Here is an 8,536-nt window from a genome sequence, read left to right on the forward strand (position 1 = left end):
CTTCAACATCCTGGGATTCCCCCTGCCATTGCGTACATGCTCCCCACACCCCACTTCACCATGTGCAGCCCAGGCAGCCCAACTCTACTGTCCCTGGCTGCATGCAGAGTGTGGGCAGCACAAACCCCTCCCTGGCCTCCCTTTCACTGCACTGCTCTGGTTCTGGGAGCAGGACAAAAGGCAGATGCTGGAAGAAAGAAGGGGAGGCCAGAGCCCCCAGCTGCCCTTGCTGCAGGAGGAATGGGAGGAGTTAAGTGGGAGCCCCATGGGCCACATGTGGCCTGGAAAGGATTAACCAGCTGGACAGCCTTACTGTAAATAATAAACTGTTGTTTCCATACCACAAGCCTCAACAGGATACTACAGACTGCATGCAACAGTTCATTTGCCCAAGCCAGCTCAACTGCTGTTTCAGGAACAAATTACAGTGCTCAGCCAATAGCTATTACAAATTCTTTAGTTAGTAGCTGTGAGAAGGTTAACCCTGGACTCTTCCCCTTCTGCTTGCTGGGCTAGAGAAAAGCGGGAACTATTTTGACAGCCATTGGAGTACAGTATCTCCATGTTTCTGTTCCAGTGAAGAAAATCACATTCCTTACTTAACACATCCCAATTTTGAAGGGCTGATTTAGGGGGGGAAAGGTGCATGTGGTATCAGAACAAATACGTTATCTGTGAATTGGAGTAGTCAAGAAAAAAAAAACCTTTTATGCAGGCTTTTAGTGAAAGAGGAAGTTGTAGAGAAATCTTAACTGCTTAGGGTTTCCATGGATTAAAGCTACATCATTATAGCAGGTGGCAATAAATGCAAAAGAAAAAAAAATATCGAGAGAGGTTATATATGACTATAACAAGAACAACTTCCCCAAATTGTAAAAGCTCCGATCTTAAGTTCTTGTGTAAGTAAGGAGATTGCCTAGTTCAAATGATAACTTTTTGTATTGCATAGTAACGGGACAAAGAAAGGAAGGCAGTCACCATTTTGTCAAACCAGAGCCAGCACCAGGGGCAGAAATACGTTTCATGGCAGAAGAGGTGAGACATTGAACCAGCTGGTCTGAGCAACAGTTGGGAACCATGGTATGAATAGCAGCACAAGAGAAGAATAAACTAGGATCTGGAACTTGTACTCTGGGTTGTGTATTGCTGGCAGTCAGGAAGGGAAATTACTTGTGTGTAGCACTGCTCTTGCTACTGCTATTTTGGTCCAGGTATATAAACACCTGTAGATAAAACAGTCATGGACTTCAAGCCAAAATTTTCTGATCTGTTGCCTAAAGTCTTCAGAACCAGCAATACCCAAATGGCTCTGAAGTTAGGCAAAACGAATTAACTCATCACTAATTATTCAAGAATTTTCTCTTACTAATTCAATGGGATGTTACTGTTTTGGCTATGGTGGCTACTTAGGAAGGCATATTAGGGTCCTATGTTTTCACTTATCTTGTACGATTTATTTTTTAAAACGGTTGGCATTTAGTTAGTGTATACTACCATCAAACCTAAATCTAAAGCTCATTTTGAATAATTCTGATATATGAAGTTTTTCCATAACAAGTCATTTTGAATGATAAGTATTATGGTAAAACTGCATTAATCATACAATCACTAAGAAAAAATAAATAATTCAGTATGATTTTCCATGTTCACATAATATAAATGTCATCATGACAGAATGACTAAAATTTTATCTTAATGAGCTACAGACATCTGTTACCATCATTTTACTGAAGTGATTATAATTCTCATGTTTCTATACCATTCTTAGTGTTTTTGTGCCATATGGGTTTTTGGGGAGTGTGTAGAGAAGTTTGGATACAGCTGAATTTTGAAGGGCAAAATCTGCACCTGAACATATTCCTAGATATATTACCTATTATTAATTAGTCTTAAGCATGATCTGTACATAGGACTAGAGACCAGGAACACTTCAGTTCTTTGATAAAATTGATAAGCTTCAATTAATTGATTACCACCCTGTGGAAGTTGGTTAATCCTTCACTCTCACTTTCTTTCTTTGTGAAATGGAGATTTTAATGTCTACCACCTCCTAAGCATATGGTGATATATATTATGCCTGTCCTTTATGATGACTATGCCTACTTCTGTCTATGCCTGCAAAGGTTAGTGAAGTTCACAGACTACCAAATTTCTCACCACAAGTTGAGTGAGTGGAAAGTGGCAGAGAATGGGCTGAGCCTTGGCTTTTCTTGGCTTCCCTTCCCTTTTCAACATCAGACAGCAAAAACTGTGTTGGCGCAATCTGTGACAGATGCAGCACTGGAAATGGACCCAGCACAATTTGCTCGGTTCCTGGAGCATCAGGAAAGCTCATTGGGAGCTTGCGACTCCCAGATTCTGTCTCCTTTCTGGGCTGTCACTGCAGCAGTAGAACAAGCTACTCCCTCTTACTCTGAGTTTATAGCAAAGCCACAACTGAGACCTCTTGAGTTGAAAATGTTACAACTACTGTTATTTGCTGTGAGCTTTTTTTGTCTGACACTGCTTGTATGATTGGCTTCACATTCCAGTGTACAACCACTAGTAACACTACTCTGTACTGGCAGCTCAAGGCTATAAGGTACTGGATACCTTTAACCTTGATGAGTGGTAACACATTGGAAAAAGCTGTCCTGGCCACAGCCTGAGAAGGCAGATTTCAGTACTGTAGAGCTATTTTGATTTATATCAGTTGAACATCTTGAACCAGATTCTAAGCTGTCAGTCACTCTAGCATCATTGACTTTCAATCTGCCTCAGCCAAGGATCTTACCGTTAGTCCTTGATGCTTAATCCGTCTCACAGCAGTTTTTACATACTGTTATAAATAAAATCTGTTTATGACATGATCATAACATTTATTATCATCTTTGCTGCGGAATGGTGCAGGAATTATGGGTAGGATCAGATAAGTCAGTGTTTTAGATTGCTTTTTGAAATAAAGTTGCATGACTCGGATGGGTGCTGTCTCTGCAGTATTCATGCAGTGAAGCTAATGATCATGGTGCCATATTTGTGCACATTAAGTATTGTCAGGTATGGGGGCTGACTTGATTTGAACTCTTATTGGTTACAGAGGCTCGCCTGTCTGAAAGCCAGAACAACTGCTTGTTTCTGAACTCAGAATGAGCTCTGATTGACATACAGATGGTTGCAGAAGTGGGTGGGCTATAACAGACTCACTCATCTACCAGGGCTCTCTACCAGGGCAGAGTTGCTTGTCATGCTGGTTGCTGATACTGCCCATTATGCCTGCTGTGCAGGGCAGGTTAGCAATCCTACTGTAATTACACATGTGCAAACCACATCATCTGGGAAAATGGCAATAAATGCTAAGTCAGTGAGTTTATAACAGAGAATAGTTTTCACATTCAGAAGCACTGATACATGGATATATTGATGAGAGTTCTTGAATTTTCAGAACTACATTTTCAGGAAGCTATTTCCTTCTGAATCTTAAGGATAAAGGGAGGACAGGGGCCTACTGTTTCATGCAAAAACTTCAGAATTCCAAGTTATATTCACTTGGTCAAAAATCACTAGTCCTGTGATTCATATGACAGAATCAAATGCCCCTGGAATAATCAAACTAGAAAACATACCCTTCTTCCTCTAACATTGTACCTTTAGGCAACAGAAACATGCTGAAGTAGCTGATAGTGAAACACAAATAAGGGTAAGCCTCATTGTGAAAGGGGAGAAAGCCAGGCATGTCACTGACAGTCTGGGGAAGTCGAGAGACAACTTAACTGAACACATTTTTTATCAACTGGATGAACTTTTAAAATACATGAATGACAAAACTATCATTAGATTAAAAAACCACATGGTATTTTGCGCAGCAGCAACAGCATGTAATAATTAGAAGCTGGATTTTGTTGCTTTCACAGCTCAGGGAGAGGACTAGACTCTATTTCCAACTGACACAGCATAAATTAATTGTCCTGTCCCATACTGTAGCTTTAGAAACTCTTTACATCTTACATCGCTCCTTACTACTTTCCATGTGTCAGAATAAGCCAGTTCTCTAAACTGCTCTATCTCAGATAAAGAAGATTCTTAGTTTTGCTTCTCTTTTCCCTATTACTTTTTTCACACATTTGATTTTGTTGGACTTTGTTGTGGCCTGTACACAGGTTGCTAATAAATGGATCAGGACATCAGGTAATATGCAGCAGTGGCAAACAAACATTGGGACTTGTTGCAGAAGTGATACCTTTAGGAGTCCCAGGGAGGGTGGGATATGAAATATATGAATTTAAGACTTTGTCCACAGTAGAAGGAATGATTGTAGACAGGCACTGAACTGGGATTTGGGGGATGCGATATCTGTTCCTAACGCTTCCACTGGCCTGCTGTGCGCGTTCAGGCAAATCATTTAACTTTTCTTCTCATACTCTTTCTCTCTTTTTTTTTTTGTCTCTGGTATGTTGATATAATACACATAGTAAATAATACTTGGGAGCTATCAGCAGAGCTGATAACTTTTGCTAGAAACTATCTTTGCATTTTCTCTTTTCCAGATGTCTTTTCCACAGTCTCACTTCTATAACTAGCCAAGACTGTTTTCTAGGACTGTAGTGTATTATGGGTACAAGGAATGTATTTCAGCTTAGACAAAGCAAGTACAGTTCCAACTAATTCAGTCAAGAGGTGGGGATAACCACTCTTATGGTGGTTATTTGATCCAGTGTTGTCTTTTGGACCATAGAAGTTTTGTGAAAACCCTTGACTAAGACAACATGCAGAAAGTGTGTACTTTAGACTTGATTTTTTTAAGGAATGTATTTTATGTGCTTTAAGCAACTACTGTTGTAAATAATTAAAGGATTCACGTTGACTTCAGTAAGATTTGGTCAACCCCCCTTGCAGGCTCCCACTAGTTTCTGCTGCCCCCAGCTCCAGCTGCAGCAAGAACCAGAGGCTTGCCTCACCCCCCATGGCTTTTGCTGCCTGACTCAGTCCCAGAGGGCAGGGCAGTGTGGCATGGTACAGTGCAGCCCACGATGCTGGGTGAGGTGGCAGCCCGGAGTGTCCAGGCAACGCAGTGCAGTGAGGGACCCTGCAGGGAGCTGCAGGTGACCCGGGCTACTCTGCTGCATGGGGTGGTGGGTGGGGGTGTGGGAGTGCTCACCTGCTCACATGTGGTGTAGAAGGATGGGAAGGGGCACCACTCCATGTATATGTATGACATACAGCCGAAGGGGTATGTAGCCCCTGCTGGTGCAGCCCTGTAACAGGGCGCCCTGTCCTGTTAAGAAGATGCAGCCTGCCTGACTGAGGAGCTGTAGCTGTGTGAAGGCTAACGAGGAAGTGGCCAGCTGGGAACCAAGCAGACTCAGAGGGAGATATGGAGGAGAAGCACCAGAATGGGAGACTGTTGTGGGAGGGCTGGAGCTATAAGAGATCCCTCCCGGTATCCAGGACAGCAAGGTGGTGTTTTTTTTAAATGGACTTTCTTTACTTGTTAAAAGATTTTGTATATTACTGGGAGCAAAAAGCAGGTGGTTTAAAATACTCTGTTTATTACTGGGAGTTTGCTGAGAGTCACTTGGGGCGCAAAATCCTGGTTGTAGGGGCCCTGAGATGGAAGCCAGCTATAGCTCAGAGCTCTCCAACTTTTACGTGGCTGTGGGCCTGTAGCAGGCTTCCACCTCAGGGCCCCCAAACCAGGCTTTTGCTCCCCAAGGGACTCTCAGCAAACTCTCAGTAACAAATAGAGTCATTTAAACCACCTGGCTTTTGCTCCCACTAGGGGTAGGTTACATCACAATGGATAAGCTATGGGATCTTAGTAGCTAAGGACGTACGTTATGCATAAACTGGTTAAAGTGATCAGAAACTGGTTTAAAAGACTGAAACCCTTTGCAGCGGGCTGGCAGGCTCATTCTCTTTTCACCATTTAAGTATTACTATTGTTAGGCAGTGTAAGTCCCATTGTTGTCTCTTGGGATGCAGGTAAGCTCTAGGTCAATTGCCTTTTTAGTAGATCAGGATTTATTAATTCTGAGTTATTAAAATATCCTTAGAACTGTAACTAAATTAATATTAATCCAGTTGTGATAATTTTTGGATAGTAAAGCATTTACCTTAGCTGACTATTTGGGGAAGATTTCTACTTTCCTTTGTGCATCTAAATGGCAGTATTCTGGCAATGCAAAAGACATTTTTGCTACTTACATGTTGAGATTCTGTTACTCCTGTAGCATGGATGTGTGTGTGGGTTTAAATCCTTGCTGGGTAAAGGGAGGGGCTTAGAACCTATAGACACTTTTTACACGTGCTCCGGGGATAGGGGGCAGCACTTTAGTTAAAGCAGTTCCGAGAGCTGCTTTAATTAAAGCACTGCAGTGTCTTGTGTGTCAGCATCTATGCTTCAAAACAGTGGGGGGGGGCGCTTGAATTAAAGCTCATTTAATAAGCTGTAGTTCAAGTTCCCCCTCTGCCATTTTGAGGCATGGGGATGCTGATATATGAGATGCCGGAGGCTGCTGGAGTGTGTTAATTACCATGTAATTAAAGCATGTCAGAGCAGGCTCCATGCTTGTGTACAGGCACCCTATGTTCCTGGCTTCCTGAGCAAGTGCCCTAACCACTTTGCTACTGGGCCTAAAACTTAGCTCCATTGGAGTTGGTGAAGCTAAACTGATTTAAGCCAACCAAGGGTCTGGCCCTATAGCACCAGAATAAGAAATGCATCTGATCAGTGCTGTAATACAAGAGCAGTTTATAAGGCAATACATGCTAGTTCCCTGATTTATGATATAATACAACTTCTGTCAATGTAACCATCAATAAGGTTCTAAAAGAATGGATTGCTTAACAAATTTGGTCTTTTGGCCAGCTACAGACATTATAATTTTACTGGTATAAGTGATCAGAAACCACTTAAGAAGAACAGAACAGCAGTTTGACTTACGTAGACTGGTTTAACCTGGTCGAAGTTTTGCCCCCTGCCCCCCCACAACAAAGGGCAGATGTGTGTTTTGTTCACTACCTGTCTAAACTACACCACTTACAGAAAACTGTGTAACTTAGATCGATTCTGCTTTAGGCTTTTTGAATGTCTGTACCTAGCCCTAATGCAAATGGTGGAGAACTATACTCCTAGGATACAGACAGGCTAGTAAGTGGTCTTTGTACAGATTTTATGGTAAATTTCTAGTTAAATTATGCAGCTCATAAAAAAAAATGTAAACTGAATGGCCTGCAAGCACTCTGAGTGGGAGCACCAGGAAGAGGTTATAATACTGCCATATTATTAAAACAAATACTAGTATTAAAGAGGTCTAGGAAAAGCTACATATAAATATGCAATACAAGTCTGCCAGCAGTGCTGAATGCCAGCTAACAGTGCTGATGCTAAATTAGTTTCTCTGATGCTATTTTGAGCACCAAAGTACCAGATTTTCAATGCTGAGGTTTTGATTCCACTCATTTTATTTGATTAACTGCTCATACACCTGGGCCTGTAGCTCATCCATATTTTATGGCAGGTCAATTATAAAGAAAGAACCTGGGTCATGTACTTTGTGAAGAGTACATCAGTCATCTAACTGCATGACAGACTATTCATCTCAGGCAAGCCACTGTTAAAATAGTTATGATATTGATTTATGAGATGTCTGTCTTTGTGCCTCTCTCTCCCTTTTGGCTACCTCTTAAACTTGCCCACTTCTTGAATGGAGTGCTGCAACAGATTGAAAGCTCACAGCAGCCTACAGAACAACGTATGCTAGGAAATAAAAAATATCATATTGAGTTAAAACTGCATTGCAAATATTGTTACCATTACCTACAGAAGACTTTGTCAAGGGTGTAGGGATTAACATGTCTCCTCTTGTGCACAACAGTGATTCAGACTTATGGACTTTGTTTTTTGTCCTGTCTTCCTCCTGTCTTGAATCTCAATCCAAACCACACACATTTTACGTGTTTTATTAAGCATTTGGACTATCGTATTTTGTATGAAAGTTAAGGAACAATGAAACGCAATATTTTATACAATTCAGTTTTTAAACTCATGCTAGAGAAAATAAAATTCTCAACTATCTAGTCAGCAGGAGCTCTGCAGCCACTTAATGTTAGTTCTTTAAAAGCTTGTGTCTTATCAGCATTACATCACAACATATAGAACAAATCATACATGTATCCTTTTGTAGAAATGGTTACAGTACAGGGAAAACTGTAAAAATAAATAAATAAAATAAAAATCCTAAAAAATGTTCAGTCAACCTGATGGCTCCCTTAGTTAAGGGTGTGTCCAAATGATCTTATGATATAGATGAATACATCTAGACCCTTACAAATGTTTCAATTCATTGAATGCTGGCACTAAAGATAGCATAATTTTAGCTGCATCAGAAGTCACTACTGAAGGCCTCTGGTTGTGAAATCATGGACACTTGGACCATAAGGTATCCTATAAATAACCTTCATTTTGAGTTTGTGTCATAGTTTCATAGTTTCATAGTTTCTAGGGTCAGAAGGGACCTGAGCAGATCATCTAGTCCGACCCCCTGCCATGGCAGGAAGA

This window comes from Gavialis gangeticus, unplaced genomic scaffold (assembly GCF_001723915.1).
Source record: "Gavialis gangeticus isolate Ggan-Ray unplaced genomic scaffold, GavGan_comp1, whole genome shotgun sequence".
Classification (NCBI taxonomy): Eukaryota; Metazoa; Chordata; order Crocodylia; family Gavialidae; genus Gavialis; species Gavialis gangeticus.